The following is a 17,038-nucleotide window of genomic DNA, read 5'->3' on the forward strand; positions in this document are numbered from 1 at the left end:
TCCTTTGGAGAGCAAGCTGGTGGGACTCAATTAAAGAGGAAAAACTCTTTTTTGAGATTGTCAATTGATTTTTTTCCTTTTTTCTTCATGATGGGAGAAGGTAGAAATCTATTATGCATTCTTTGAAAAATGTAGGTTATCTTTTATCAAACCTGTTCTCTAGTGGGTGGTGGCTACCTCCTGCTCTTACCTGCAGGTCCCCATAACAAGTCATTATGTATTACGCATACTTTCCCCAAAGAAGACTTTATTGGGGTATAATATTTTATGGGAGAGACTCAGTGGCTTTGTCTCCTTCTAGAGCTTCTTACATTTTTAACTTTCAGGAGGCCCTGTGAATTGAAATAATTTGTGAGAAAAATAACCCTGTAAACTCCAGAGGAAAAGGAATTCATATAAGTTCCAAGAGGCTTTGCTTCAATAGTTTGATCATAAAATTATTAATACAGAGCACTAAATAAAGGCAGTTAAAGTATTTCTTTTCTCTGTTGGCACTCAGTACTTTCCCCCATTCATTGATAACTTAGACATTAAAAAGCTTAATCACTACACTGACAGCCTTTGTAGTAAGGTGTGAAATTTTACTCTACACTAATAATACAGTCTGGATTTCTTACAATAAGTTCTCTTAAATAATTTTCCACATTATCTCCCCACAAATCCATAACTTTGTTTAATAGCAACATGCCTTTGAATCTGGAAAAATACACACTTCCTTCCTTCCTTCCTTCCTTCCTCCCTTCCTCCCTTCCTTCCTTCCTCCCTCCTTCCTTCCTTCCTTCCTCCCTCCTTCCTTCCTTCCTTCCTTCCTTCCTTCCTTCCTTCCTTCCTTCCTTCCTTCCTTCCTTCCTTCCTTCCTTCCTTCCTTCCTTCCTTCCTTCCTTCCTTCCTTCCTCCCTTCCTCCTTCCCTTCCTCCTCCCTCCCTTCCTTCCTTCTTCCCTCCTTCCCTTCCTTCCTTCCTTCCTTCCTTCCTTCCTTCCTTCCTTCCTTCCTTCCTTCCTTCCTTCCTTCCTTCCTTCCTTCCTTCCTTCCTTCCTTCCTTCCTCCTCCCTCCCTCCCTTCCTCCATCTCTCCCTCCCTCCCTCCCTTCCTTCCTTCCTTTCTCTCTCACATACATATATACACTTGCACTCTTGTGTCATAGATGCTTTTGGCAGTTTGATAAGGTTTATGGATCTCTTCTCAGAATAATGGGTTTTATTTTTAAAACTTATAATCAAAGGAAATAGTTCTATTTCAGTTTGAGGCTAGTGAAAATAAAGATATGTTGGGGGGGGGTTCCCATCTGAGTTCACAGACTCCCTGGGAGCTATCAGTGGACCCCAGGTTAAAAATCCCTACACTTAAACAGATGTCGGTGTTTTATTGAAACCTTAGCCCAGATTGTATCATGGAAAAGTAAAAAGTAAGAACAAAACATTTCCTTGGAAGTTTGACTTGGATTGCATTGTATCTATAATGTTGGCATAGGTGAATGGAATGTACCAGTGGAGCTCCTACTACAGGTGATTAGCAATTTAGCATTCATCCTTTTGATCCAAAATGTTAGCCTGGGCAGGAACTTGGTGCATGTATCTCCAGGCAGAACAGAGGCTCTGACAACCCTGGGCCTTAGTGCTAAGGCTTGTCCTCATCAAGCCTCTACAGGAGCAATGTTTGCATAATACAATCCAGATGTGCAAGCTGGGGCAGTGAGCAAGACAACAGGGAGCATGGGAACATGCTGCCAGTAATAGTTTTGAGAGACAATGAAATAAAAGATAAATCAAAATTAAATAAGTGACAAACTAATGCAAAACCTTTTTTTTTAATTTTTAAGGAAAAGGATATAAAAGGAGAAAAAAGTACACAATGCTATGAGATAAATAAAAAATTATATTCCTGAGGATTAAAATAAATGCAAGGAAAAAAGATCTTAAATGAAAATAATATGAACAGCTGGTATTTTTATAGAATTTTATGGTTTGCAAAGTACTTAATCCACACAACAATCCTGTGAGGTGGATGCTTTTGTTGTCCCTATTTTACAGAGGAGCACACTTGGGGTTAGAAAAGTTAAGACATTTACCTAAAATCATTAGTCTCTGAATCAGAATTTGAACACAGGTCTTCATGTTTCCAAGTTCAACTCTATCCACTGGTGAAAACTAAGTTGAATTTACCTGGATACTTTAAATCTCAAAATTCATAAATGTGAACACTTTCCTCAATGGAGAAGATTACTTTTTTATCTTTATTTTATTCTAATAACAAATTTACACATAAGTTTTCCAAAGGTACATGATTCATGTTGTCTCTCTCCCCTCTTCCCTCCTCTTCTGGAGTTAACAAGCATTCTACTGGGTTTTACATGTATTACCACTCAAAAAATATTTCCATATTCATTTTAATAAGACAATCTTATCAAACCAAAATCCAATGCAGCATATTATGACCCACTTTAAGTCAAAAGAAAATACATATAAACATCCACACGCAGGCACACCCTTCCCCCCAACATGTGTATGAGGTGTGCACAGTCAAACAAGTAAGAATCTGCTTGAGAACAATAAAGGAAAAAGCTTCAATCCAATTTGCTGTGAATTTATAATGAGAGGAAAGACTTCTAGGACATCCACCAAATCCCTCTGTCTTAGATGTTTCTGTCTTTAAAAATCTACTCCTTAGAGAAGCAAACTTTTTTTTTCTTTTGCTTTTATGTCCTTGTGTCTCTGCCATTTGCCTTTTCCCAGTTTTGATATGGCCATTAAAAAATGTGGAAGTGATATTAGATTGAACTGAGTGTTGTGGGACCCGTGGAAGGACATAGTCCAAGTTGTGGTACCCAAGGAAGATATAGTCCACTTTATTCTGCCTTGATCAGACCACTTCTGTGCTATTTGATTGTATAAGGTTCTGGGAATGTCCAGAAGAGGAAAACCAAAATCAGACAGTGCCAAGCATTTGTCTGATCTGTGCTCTGTGCCAAGTACTATGCCAGCCAAGCAAAAAAGAAATGAAAGACAGGCTGTGATCTTGAGGAGCTCATAGTCTAGTTGGAAAGACAGCATGCAATTATATACAGACAAGTTCTATAGAGAATAAACTGGAGATGGGAATCTGGGGTTCAAATCTGGCCTCAGACACTTCCTAGCTGTGTGACCCTGGACAAGTCATTTAATCCCCATTGTCTAGCCTTTGCCCTTCTCTCTTAAGAGTTGTTACTAGGACAGAAAGTAAGAGTTTTTTTAAAAAAAGGGAATTTTTCAAAGAAGCAAAATTAGGTTTGGTAAGGGAAACTTACTGAATTAGAAACACCCAAAAGTAGAACAGGCTACCTCTGGAGGCAGTGGGTTTCTTCTTTCTGGAGATATCCAAATGGACTGGATCACCATATATCCAGGATGCAGTAAAGGGAATGCTTGCTCCCTTAAAGATTGAACTAAATGGTCTTTGAGGTCCTTTTAAAGTAAATGGTTCTGTGAGTCCATCCTTTCCTTGACTATCTTCGCTTTCTCTTTTATTCTGTTCTCTGAAACCTATTTTTGGTTGGTTTCCTCTTACTTAGTTAGTTGGTTTTACTCTTTCACCTCCATCTTTCTTGGTGACCCAGTGGATAGAATGATGTGCTTAGAGTCAGGAAGACCTGCCTTCAAATCTTGACATATATGCACATTCCCTACATAAGCAAGTCACGTAACTTTCCTCAGACTCATTTTCCTGTCCTGTAAAATATAGCCAGGTGGTACAGTGGCTAGACAGTTGTGCCTGAAGTCAAGAAGACCCAAGTTCAAATGTGACCCTAGACACTAGCTTATGATTTGGGACAAATCTTGTATGCTTGGGATGACTCAGTTTTCCTCCACTTTAAACGAGGATAATAATATCATCTTCCTACATTGATAAGCTAAGGAATGTCCAGAAGAGGACTGAAATCAGACAGTCAAGAAATATTCCTTAAGCACCTACTATGTACCAGGCACTATCTAAGTGCTAGGTATACCAAGAGAAGCAAAATACAGTCTCCTAGGGCTGTAGTGAGGATGAAATGAGATAATATTTGTAAAGTGTTTGCAAAGCATTATGTACATGCTGTTCTTTTCAGGGTCTTAAAGGGCATTTCCCCAACCTTCTCCCCCAGACCCTGCACCCACATCCCCTCCTTTAGCATCTTAACATTCTCCAGTCGGATGCTAAGATGCTGAAGGAGGGGATGGGAGGGAGACCTTGATCTTCCCTTCCTACCTGTATCCAGCAAGACACAAATTGGAAGCACCTAAATTCTATTCTAGAGGCAGGAACACTGACAGACTAGGAGAGGGCAAATGCCTAAATCTGAGTTGGGGGAGAACATTTTGAGCAGAAATTAAATTCAGTCCAACAAACAGACATCAAATTTCTGCTCTAGCAAAGGCACTGGAGATGCGAAGCAAAAATGAAAAACAGTCCCTGTTCTCAGGGACACAAGCATTAAGTGCAGGATGATTCTAAAGAGAGAGAGGACCCAACAATTAGGAAGAATAGGAAAGGTTTCCTGTTGGAGTGACCACTGAGGCAGCCAGCCAGTGCAGGGGATAAAGACTTGGAATCAGGAGGATGAGACTAGATTGTACCCCAGATACCTACTAGCTGTATGTGACCCTAAGACAAATCACTAATCTTCTGTAGCCTCAGTTTCCTCATCTATAGAATAGAGATAATAATTATGCCAATTTCATAGCATTGCTATGGGGATCACATGAAACAACATGTTATTTGCATACCTTTGTGTGCCATATAAATACTACAAATATTTGTCGTTGAGTCATTTCAGTTGTCTGACTCTTTGTGATCCCAGCTGGGATTTTCTTGGCAAAGATACTGGAATGGCTTCCCATTTCCTTCTCTAGTTCATTTTACAGATGAGGAAACTGAGGCAACCAGGTTAAGTGACTGGCTCAGGGTCAAAGAGCCAGTAAGTGTCTGAGCCCAGTTTTGAACTAGCATTTTCCCGACTCCAAGCATGACACCCAGTCCATGGGATGGTGCCCTATCCATGGCACCATCTAGCTTACAGTATTAATATTAGCAAGCCTTAATAAAAACCGGTATTCTAAGCAGGAGCCGTAGAGCCTGGAAGAATGGAGGAAGCAGTCTGGGCAATACTTCAGTATTTTGAAGGGAGAGAGTTCGTTGAACAGCAACTAGGTCAGTTCACCAAGAACTAAGGGTATGTCAAGGGGAGGAATGTGAACTAAGACTTGAAATGTTTGCTGGAATGTTTAAATGCCAGGCTCTGGTTTATCCTTGAGACAATGAGTGGCCACTAAAGATTTTTGAGCAGGGGAGTCGCGATGGTTGGACCCACCGCGGGCTCATTAAACCCCAGAGAAGTGTAAGAGAACAAAGGCAGAGAGGCTGCTGGCCACTGCAGTAACCTGTGGGACCCCATCAGATTGTAACCCTCTAGGGGAACACCCTTGTTTCTTGTAGATCCTTCTCTGTAAAGAGTTCTACAGCTTCGTGGTGAGGCAAGTTACGTTTTGTAAGTTTTTAATGCTCTATTTTAATCCACTTGGCATTTCTAGATGGATCATAACCACAGTGTGATCACAAGAAAAAGGATGTTTATCAAAATATTGGGTGCCACAATGGAAGAGGCCCTAGAGGAAGAGGTTTCGAGTGTTGACGCCTTATTATTTTCCCTACAATTTCTCTGAAATCAGCTCATTTTGTCTTCTCAGAACAGGGTATTGGGGTGATCATCAGTAAAATTCTAAAACAGAATCCTAAACAGAAGACTTCCTAAAGAAAGCAGGAATCAATTATAAAGGACATAGGTTCCCTAAGACCAAGTTTTGTTGGACTAACCTAATTTCTTTTTTTTTTCCATAACCTTACCTTCTGTTTTAGTCAATACTAGATACTGGTTCTGAGGTAGAAGAGTGGTAAGGGCTAGACAGTGGGGGTGAAGTGATTTACCCAGGGTCACACAGGTAGGAAGTGTCTGAGATCAGATTTGAACCCAGGACTTCATGTCTTCTGGCCTGGTTCCCTATCCTCTGAGTCACGAAGCTGCCCTTAACTTCATTTTTTTTTAAGGAGTAAGATTATTACTATTATTTGAACTCAGGAAGATGAATCTTGTATTGAAATCTAGCTGTGTGACCTTGAGTCAGTCACTTAACCCTATTTGCCTCAGTTTCCTCAACTGTAAGATGAACTGAAGAAGAAAATGACAAACCACTCCAGTATCTTTGCCCCAATAACCCGAAATATATAAATAAAGAATCGGACAAGACTGAAATGATTGAACAACAGGTAGTCTGGTATGTATAGGCAGAATTTATCCAGAATTGAGCTAGACATTTTGCAAAATCTCTCAGGACATTCTCTTGGTGGGATGGGGTGGTAAGGAAAAGTATGGGCTAGATACTAATGCAGTTAAGTGACTGAACAATTGTACCCAGAGAATGTTGATGAGCAGATTGATGTTAGCCTGGATGTTGTAGCTAATAAAACTATGGCTGCATCTTTTTTCTGGTCAAGATTTTTTGTTGTTTTCTCCCCATCCGTAACTTGGATAAAGATGTAGTAGGTGGCATTCCTAACAAACTCTCCAATGATTCAAAACTAAGAAGGGTAGCTAATAAATACAGTGCATAATGGGATCAAGATTAAAAAATGTCTTTATGTTCTGGAATGGAACAACAACAAAAATAAAGCCAATAAGTAGATTATTTAAAGAGATGATGATAAAGTCCTATATTTGGGTAAAGAAAATCAAACAAATTGAGATTTGATTTAGCTTGAATGCAAACAGGCTATATGGGAAAGACCTAGGGACTTTATTTAATTGTAAACTCTATATGAACCAATGGTGGGCTTTAGCTTCTAAAATGTCCAGAGATTAAAATGTAAGAATTCCATTGTGCTTTGCACTAAATTGACTAAATCTACTGTTGTCTTTAGCTCTGGACATCATTGTAGCAAGTCCAGAGGAGTGGAACCATGAGGTATTAAACCTGAAGACTATCTCTTGCATGGAAGAGTTAAAGGAACTAAGGAGGGTAAACCTAGAAAAGGAAAGATGTATAGAGGGAATGTTAAGTCTTCAACTAATTGAAGAGTTATCTTATGGAAGACTTGTTTTCTGCATCTTCAGAAAGCAGAACTAGGACTTGTGAGCATAAACTACAGAACATAATGGGTTAAATATACAGAAGAAGTTTCTAATAATCAGTTAAAAATGGAATAGACTGATTTATGAAGGTGTGAACATAGGAAACATGAGTACTAGGAAATGCCAGAAGTGTTCTAGTGGAGGTTAGAACCTATCTCTCAAGGATTTTGTAGAGGAGATTCCAGCTTGGCTGGGAAAGAGATGAGCCTCTAAGGTAGGGATCAAACCATGAAGTGGCACCATTGTTCTGGAGAAGTCATAGGTCATCACTGCGTTAACATTTGGATATTTTTACCTTGTATGATGAAGCTTATCTTCCCCTACTCAGATGTCAGTCATTCAGCCAACAGGTGTATATTAAGTGCCTACTGGGTGCCAGGCACTATAAATTTAAAGAGACCAAAAATAGAAAAAGTCCCTTAAGGAAACCTCATTCTAATGAGGGCAATAACATGAAAATAGCTAGATATATACAAGCTATTATGCAGAATAGATGGCAAATAACCTGAAAAAGGGACTTCAGAATAGACAGATTAGTGAGAATTTTTAAGCAAGATGCTTCAGAGCATGAAACCTTGAAGAAATAAGATGGGTTAGTGACTTCCCCAGTTTTCAAAATCCAAGTCAAAGATTTTGAATAAAAGAACAGCTCCCCTTCTGTAGGTTTTAGGGAACACAGAACAAAGACTGGAACAGGATCTGGCATCATGGGATGGAGGGAGATGTGACTGGCTACATAGCAGGAGGCATGAGAAACAATAGGATTGGCAGGAAGGAGGGAAGGAGAGGCTCAGAACAGCCCCCTCCATCCCTCCTGTGTCTAAAACATGTTCATTGTTTGAGGCTACCTGCAAGGTTAAAAGATAGTATTCAGCATATGCATAGGTACAGATACCTATTCATTTATATATATATATATATATATATATATATACATATATATATACACATGTGCATTTGTATTTATATATCCTCTTTGCATGCTCACTTGAATGTGTACTCAATAACCCTTTTTCAACCCTTGGTGCACAATATAACCCCTTAAAAGATTCTGCTTTCCTCTGAATTTTCTACTGAAGGATGGCTCTAGTTAATTATCTCTTGTACTATCACCTTATCTTTCCTTTATCAAAAAAAATTTGTCCCTCCTCTTCCTCCTCATTCGTTTTTACCATCTGTTTTATTCATTTTTTAAACATTTTTCTCTTTTATTACTGTGAACTTGAAAAGCATTAACAAAAATGAACATTTCTATAATTCAAAGAAGAGAAAAAAGACTACACATGAAATTTTGAATCTGTTACATACATACTTCAAATTTAATAGGGTAGTTCCAACATTGCTTTGATTATCTGGATCCCATTTTGCATTTTCTTTTGCTCCCTTATTTGTATTTTTAAATGATTCCTCAGTGTTCATTTCTTTTTTTGATATAATTGTTATCAATCCTATTTCTTTTCAAACCCTCTTATTCAACAAGAAGCTAATAAACTTTTTATTACTTATTATTGCCCCTCCTTCTAACTCTCTACCTATTCCCTTAATCTCTATTCTGTGACCCCAATCTTTCAATAATTCCCTTCACTCCAACATTTGTACTTTTTTAACCCTTTCATCTTAGAATCAAATTTTGTATTGGTTCTTTCAACTTGGAAAAACACAGAACCACTAAAGTAGTCAGAAAGACCAAATCTTTCATCAGGACAAGAAACAGTGCTCAATATTTGGCCAGCACACAGCCAAAGCTCTGGCACTCTGGTCGCAGTGGAACCACTGGGAAAACCCACCACTAAAGAGAATTTTCCAAAGAGCAATAGAATTTGAGGATCTTTATTTTGGGGAATAAAGGGCAGGGAAGTATAATTGGTGAGCTTTACAATGGATACAAGGAAATGAGGAATCCAGGATGGGAATTTGGGGGAGAGACTGGCCAGGAAAGGAGGATTCCAGCTTGGGGCTGGGCTACCTGGGAGAGGTCTCTGATACTATGGGAGAAACTTCTAAGACAAAAAAGGGTACTTAAGATTTGATTATTTCTACTAGTCCCATCTAAACTGGAATCTTTAAGTATTTTAAGGTTTATTGATCAGTCAGAGACTAGGTCAGTCCAGGACTTCCCCAAGTCTAGTTCTCCTGGGACAGGGGCAAACTTGGGGTTCCAAAAATACAATTGACAGTTCCAAGTCAGAAGAGCAGTAAGGGCTAGGCAATAGGGGTTAAGTGACTTGCCCAGGGTCGCACAGCTAGGAAGTATCTGAGACTAGATTTGAATTCAGGACCTCTCTGTAGGCCTGCCTCTAAGCCACTGAGCCACCTAACTGACCACAACATTTATATTTCTTTCTCTCTGCTGATGCCTTCTCTTCTGATTATTAAAACTGACAGATGTCTTTTTTCACTTGACCCTTCTGCCTCCTCTCTTATTTCTCTTATTCCAAAACTAAACAATTTGGACACAAAGCCTTAAATACTACCTCTGCTTCCTCATCACTATTCTCTCTTTAAACATCCTAGAATTTGACCCTTCCTGATGCATTTGGCCTCTCCAAAGTCACCAGTGATCTTAATTACCAGACTGGATAAAAACTAGACACTCAAAGTGTGAAGATACCTAGGTGATGTAAAGAGACTAGACAGACTCCATTGAGTCCACCATTGGGTGCATCCCCCAAAAACAGCACAATTCCTTGAGGCAAGAAAAGAGCAGAAATTAGCAAGAGAACTGGATTTCTAAACCTAACCATTATGGGCCAGCTAAGTTCAGAGATAGAACCATCATTTAAGCAGTTTCAGGACAAAACCAACTGAGTGTAAATAGAATCAATAAAAAATGGTGGAATATTAGTTTAGTCTTCTCAGGTAGTGTACATGGATATGAGTACAAGTTTCAAATAATAATAACAGAATGGATATATATATATATGTAACTCAGACTTTTATATGTAAAAATTAAATTATATCTCTAATAATAAAAATATTATATTTTATGAGGTTTATCAAGGATCATTAGAAATCAAGGAATAAAGAGGATACAAAATAAAAACCATGTGCCCATGGCTGATTTGCCCATTTAAAATCCCCACACTTAGCTTACCACTATACTTGCTGCATCATTTGCAAAGGAAAAGAGTGTGGGAGGTGTTCCTGCCAGTTAAATACCAATTGTGATCTCTCCAACTGTGGAGACTCAGGAGAGATTATAGGGAATTCTGGGAAATACCAAGGACTTCTGGGGAATGAAGTCTAGGGTCCAAAATCTCCATTTATATAGATACATATCTCAAACTGTATATACATATCAAACTATATATGTCTGTGTATATATTATATATGTCAAACTTTAGGATTACAAAGCAGATTACCACCAGCTTAACCCTTTCAATACAATTCATTAAACCACAAGAATGAGGTCAGCAGAAATCATGGAGGTAACCTGAAGCCAGTGCTGATTGGCCACTTTCTAAAGTTCATTCAGGACTTTCTTAGAGAGTTACCTGATATTCTGAATCTTTCTGCTAGTAGCTGCTCTTGTGTATCTCTGCAGGCTCTAAGGGAGTCCCTGGGTCTTCCTTCTTTCACCACAAAACTCTTCCACCATGAACATCATATTTTCAGAGGTTGTATTTACGATCTAGTTCAGGGGTTCTTAATTTTAGTTTTTGTATCATGTTCCTCTTTGGTGATTAATCTGGTGAAGCTTTTATACCCCTTCTAAGAATAATGTTTTTAAATAATTGCAGAAAATGCTAAATTTCAGTTAGATGTTAATGAAAATAAATATGTAAATTTTTTCCTATTCAAGTTTTTGGGTCACTGAAATCTATGGATCCCTTGGGTGTATATGGGCTTCAGGGTAAGACCCCTTGATCTAATTAAATAAAGATAAGGTGCCTATGAAATTTTTACAACCCTATGACTTAGACTTTGGTACTCTGGTTAGAAATCTGTTTGCATTTTTCAATGAATGACCTATATTCTTGTTTTTTAATTTCATGCATAAGTTCATTTGGATAGCAGTTTTCATTCTTATTATTTAAGCTATGTTCTTTTGTTCTGTCAATAAAAGGGTATTCTTTTATTTACTCTACCATGGCCCCATTTTGGTATCCACTGTACCTAGACTTCTTAATTCAACAACTGGGATCTGGGGCATAAAATTCAAATCAATTTGGACCCATGTAGAACTCATTCACTGAGGAAAAAAATGAGGGGGGGCTAATATATTTTGAAACATTTGGTTTTTCTTTGTTTTGAAGAAAGGTAATTGGTCTGGATGTACAATTTCATTTATGAGGAAATTACCTCTGTCGATTTACATGGTTGCTATTATGTATATTGTTCTTTTGGCTCTGCTAGTTCTATTTTTTTAAAAAGCTTTCTGGGGCAACATTCCTTAAACTGTAGTCTGTGAAAACTACAGGTTCTCTAAATCCATTTAAGGGATCCTTCAGTGAAACACAAATGTCAATGGCAGAACAGCAAATATAGCTCAGTCTCTTCTTAATGCATTCCAACTTTCTTCAACTCTCCATTGCACAGAGTTTTGAATCCTTTTTTCTTGTACCCCTTTATCTTTTTCTGTGTCTGAGCCTCTCTGTGTATATGTTACCATATCCCTGCCTATGGTTTTCCCTGTATCTCTCCCTTGGATCTTTTTCTTTACCTCTAATTGTCACTTCTTCCTTGATTCAGAATTGGAAGTGTAGCTTTTGTTATTCTGTTTCCTGAATTGAAGTTTATATTCCTTGTTCTTAACTTTGAAAGTGGATGAGTAACTGTAATATTTCAGAGCTGGAAGAAATGGAAATTATTTCCCTAGTAAGACCCCCCCCCCCCCAACTAAATTTGCTTTATTATGATAAGGAACTCTCCATTCCTGACTCATCCCCTCCTCTTCCCAGTGGCCTTTAGTAGAACAGGTTTCTATTCATATATTTTAGTGAAAAAGAACCCAAGGCTAGCCCCAACATGGCCTGGTCAGTTGTATCATATTTAATAAGACCACAGGTTTAGATCTAGAATGAGACTTTAGAAGTTCTTATTTTACAGATGAGGCAAATGAGACCCAGAGAGATTAAATGAGTTGTTCCTTATAGTAAAAGGTAAAGCCAAGATTTGAATTTAAGTTTTGTGACTCCCAAGTCCAGAGCTCTGTTCATTGTACTCCACTGTCTCAGTCGATGGTACTTTATTTTCCACACAATATATATCAAGAAGAGAGGTAAATGAGATGATAGGTATGGTTTCATTTGGTTTTCCTTATAAAGTTATCTTGAAGGATTTAAATATAGAACAGGAGTAGGGATTGAACCTCATTTGTAGACCTCCACGTTCTCTCTCTCTCTCTCTCTCTCTCTCTCTCTCTCTCTCTCTCTGTCTCTCTCTCTCTCTCTCTCTCTGTCTCTCTGTCTCTCTCCCTCTCCCCCTCCCTCCTTTCTTTCATTTAAGTGACTTGCCCAGGGTCACATGGCTAGGAAGTGTCTGAGGCCACATTTGAACTCAGGGAAGACCACTCTTTCTGACTCCAGAACTGGAACTCTATCCACTACACCACCTGGCTGCCCTAGCTCACTCTTGCACTGCAGATGTGCGGCATCACCCAAGAGATGCTTCACCAGAATAGTTCACTGCTTTCATTGTCTTTCTTTGTGTCTGCCTTTCCTCTATTACTCTCTTTATTCCTCTCTATTTCTGCTATACTCATTGGATTCTAGATTTAAGAAAAAGAAGCCTCACTTACAGAGAACTTACCTTTTTAAAATGTATATCATGGATATAGCAGGGATGTATGCCAACCAGGGAGATGGCCCTGCATCCCTTTTGTCCAGGTTTAAGGCTTGCCAGGTTCTAACTAGGAGTTATCCAGCTCTGCCAGGTCTGGAGACCATGAGTAGTGCCTGGTGCCCTGTAACTTTGCCTGGTGCCTAGTTTTGTACTTGGAAGTACACAAAAGGAGTTGGCACACTACAAATGGACCAATCCAGGGGGTCAGAGGACTCCAAGCATCTCTGAATAACTATACTAGTCAAGAAATAAGTCAGATGGGGATGCTTACAAAGGAATCATTCATCTCTGGTTCAATGGCAACTCCTATGGATAAATCAGTTACTCTGACTGTTGAAGTTTCTCCAGTCCCTCCTCCTTCTAAGGGGAAAGGATCCCATATAACCTTCTCTGGCTCCTTCCTGATTTTTCTCCTTTAACTGGCTCTACTATAAAACCAAAGCATACCTTAATTTTAAGCAGCAAAGAAGAAAATAAAGATATTTTTTAAAATATATTTTTATTTTTTTCCCATGGTTACATGATTCTTGTTGTCTCCCTCCTCTCTTCCTTCCCCCCTCCTTCCAGAGTTAGCAAAGAATATTACTGGGTTATATACATATTATCATTCAACACCTATTTGCATATTATTCATTTTTGTAATAATCTTTTAAAACCCAAATCCCAAATCTTTTACTTATATAAAGTGATAAATCACATGTTTTCTTCTGAATTTCTACTCCCACAGTTCTTTCTCTGGATGTGGATAGCATTCTTTCTCTTAAGTCCCTCAGGAATGTCCTGGGTCAGTGCATTGCTATTAGTAGCCAAGTCTATTACATTTGATTGTTCCACAATGTTTCTGTCACTGTGTATAATGTTCTCCTGGTTCTGCTCATTTCACTCCATATCAGTTCATGGAGGTCTTTCCAGTTCATATAGAAATCAAGCAGTTCACGTAGGAGTAGAAATGCAGAAAAAAAGCATGTGATTTATCACTTGTTCATATGGATATATGATTTGGGGTTTTGGTTTTAAAAGATTACTCTATTACAAAAATGAATAAAGGTATCTAGTAATATCGCATGTATAACCCAGTGCAATTGCTTGTCAGATCTGAGAGGGGGTAGGAAAGAAGGGAAGAAGAAAAATAATTTTAAAACAATCAGGCAGTTCATCATTCCTGAAAATAGATAATATACCAGAAATATGCTTCAGTGCAACCTTGAGTTTTATTTGACAGCATAAACTTTAAAAACTATTATTGAATTCTGCTGTCTTATTACTTTCTTTTTGTACTGAGGACCTGAAAAGTGGAAAAAAGAATTGGGAAAGCCAACATGCCATTTAGGAGTTTGGCTGGGAGGGATATCTGACACCCAACTAGATTATCTGGGCTACAGTGATGTTTTTCATCCCTAAATTTCTGGCACCTCCTCTGGGGTGATTTTAGTGACCTTAAGTAATATAATCAAAAAAAAATAATTTAACCCACTAGATTTTTTTAAAATGCCCTTTGGAACTCTTCTAGAGAAGGTGTCATGACACCATCAATGTTTATTTAGAATTTACTATGGCAACAGATACATAAGAAGACAGAGAAAGCATTTATTGATCACTTAGGATATTCCAGGCACTCTGCTAAGCATTCAGAAATATAAGATATCTATCCATACACGTGCATATATATCTATATGTGTCTTGTTTGTACATAATTGATTCCTTGATTTCTCTCCCACTAAACTAGGAACTTTTTTTTTTAAACCTAACTTTCAGTCATAGAATCAATACCATGTATTGGTTCTAAGGCAGAAGAGTGGTAAAGGGTTGGCAATGGGGGCGAAGTGACTTGCCCAGGGTCACACAGCTAGGAAGTATCTAAGGCTACATTTGAACCCAGGACCTCCCATCTCTGGGCCTGACTCTCAATCTTCTGAGCCACCCAGCTGCCTCCAAACTGTGAGCTTCTTAAGAATAAGGACAGGGTTTGGCACATAGTAGTCATTTAATGAATGTTTCTTTATTTCACTTGAATTAGGATTATGGCTTCCTAAAGTGACCTTATTAACTGTAGGAAAAAAAAATAAAAACATTTTTTTCCCAAGAGAAGAGCATTTAAAGCCTTTCATGATCATCTGGCTCCAACATAGCTTTCCAGGATAATTTAGGACCATAGTTTTATAGCTGGAAAGGGCTTGGTCTTTTAGTCCAAATTCCTTATTTTACTGCTGAAAAATACAGTTCCAGAAAAGTTAAGAGATTTGTCCAAGATCACACAAATAGTGCTGCCAGAGCTAAGCAGGTCCCCGGGCTTTTAATACAGCAGTTTCCCCTTTATGCTAGGTACTATACTAAACATGGAAAGAAAGACAAACAAGAAATAGCCTCTACTCTTCAAGAAGCTTTTCATTTCCCCCAACCTGCCTTTCTGCCCCTGTTCCTGGAATGCTCTACTTCCTCCAGTCTCCTTTTTTGGCATCCCCATCCCCCAGCTTCCTGTCCCTTCCAGCACCTGACTTTTATTACCCAAGATGCCCCTGTTTCCCTTCTCTCAAATCACTTTTATGGGTTTTTTGGGGGGCGGTGCTTATATTTTGTGCATATCTGTGTACATGTAACTTTCTCCCCACTAGAAAACAAGCTGCATGAAGCCAGGAATCTGTTCCTTTTTGTCTTTGTATCCCTGATACCCTGACACATAGTAGGCACCTATACATAAAATGAAAATTATTTGAATTGACTTGTATCTGAGAATGAAATGAAATGAACTCTAATGTTGATTTCCTCTTGGTAGGATTGATTTATTTGTTATTTAAAACCCTTATCTTCCATCTTTGAATGAATACCCTGTATTAGTTTTAAGGCAGAAGAGTGGTAAAGTCTAGGCAGTGGGGGTTAAGGGACCTGCCCAGGGTCACACAGCTAGGAAATGCCTGAGGCCATATTTGAACCCAGGACCTTCCGTCTCTAGGCCTAGAGACTATAGCAGCAGGGTTTTTTTTTTGGTTTGTTTTTTTTGTTTTTTGTAGTAGCTCCCTAGGTACGGATTTATTCAAAGAAAAAAGGGGCAAGGGCTAACGGGAGCCAAAATATAATTTGGTAGGGAAGGGCGTCTGGGTGGTTTGCTGCCTCATCAGGACAGGAGGCGAGGATGGATGGAGGAGAAGTTGGGGGGTGGGGGTGAAGATAAAGGAGAACATTTAACTTTGTGGATGGGAGGCTCAGGTGCTGGGCAGGCTGAGTCTGGCCCAAGAGCCGCCTCCTCCTCCCAACCACCGCCTTTCCGCCTAAAGTCTAAGAGTTCTCCCCTAGAGGGGCGGGGCATAGCTCGGGAAGGGGGTGTGTATCCCTCCCTCCCTCCGGGCCCCGCCCTGTCCTTCCCTTGGCACCACGGTACCTTCCCGCCATCAGCAAACCGTCTGATTGGTGACTTTGTTTAAAAGCACCTGGCTTCCTGGGACTCCGCCCCATCTTCCATCTTCCGGCTTCCCCCCCCCCCCCTCCCTGGTGCAGTTGTGCTGCAGGCGGCCCGGAACACGTGCTACTGCCTGTGTTGGCCCCAAGTGCACGTTCTTGGTAATGGGCCATTCCTTGGCCAAGGAGGGGTCTCCTTTTTTTCTTCCGAACCTAGAGCTTGTATCTACTTTTGGACCCCAGGTGTCTCCCAGCGTGTGGTGATCCTATGGCTCATTCCTGAAGTCAGGGGAAGCCATCGGGGATGCGGCTGAGCCCTTCCCCCACTCTTAGAGGTGAGGGAGTTGTAGAATTGAGGAACCCGGCGGGCAAGCTCCTCCTTGCTTTTTCTCTAGTCCCCTAGCCTACTTACGGGAAGGCAGTGTGGGCGTGTCAAGGATGCCCCTTGCTTTGCTCCGCCCCAGCGACTCATGCACATCTCTGCAAAGAGCCCATTTGTGCTTGCTTTGCAAGCCTCAGTCAAATATGAATTTAGGGGATCATGAAAGCTAAAGTCAGATGTGGATTGTTTTGGTCCACCTTTCGGGGGAGGGACTGCATTTGATTCTCTAGCTGATCATTAACAGTTGCTTAAGAAGCTCCAAGTTTATGGGTGGGGTGGAGACCAGGTAGTTATTTCCCTAGAGTTTTCAATCTTCCATTGAACTCAATGATTCCTC

The 17,038-nt window shown here is 39.6% G+C and overlaps 1 protein-coding gene across 2 annotated transcripts in view; it reads left to right on the forward strand.

Moving 5' to 3' along the window:
• Positions 1-17,038, forward strand: part of CRYBG1 (crystallin beta-gamma domain containing 1) — a 245,273-nt gene that overhangs the window by 171,516 nt on the left and 56,719 nt on the right. The gene's annotated exons all lie outside the window — the stretch shown is intronic.

The sequence above is a fragment of the Monodelphis domestica genome, chromosome 2 (genome assembly GCF_027887165.1).
Source record: "Monodelphis domestica isolate mMonDom1 chromosome 2, mMonDom1.pri, whole genome shotgun sequence".
Classification (NCBI taxonomy): domain Eukaryota; kingdom Metazoa; phylum Chordata; class Mammalia; order Didelphimorphia; family Didelphidae; genus Monodelphis; species Monodelphis domestica.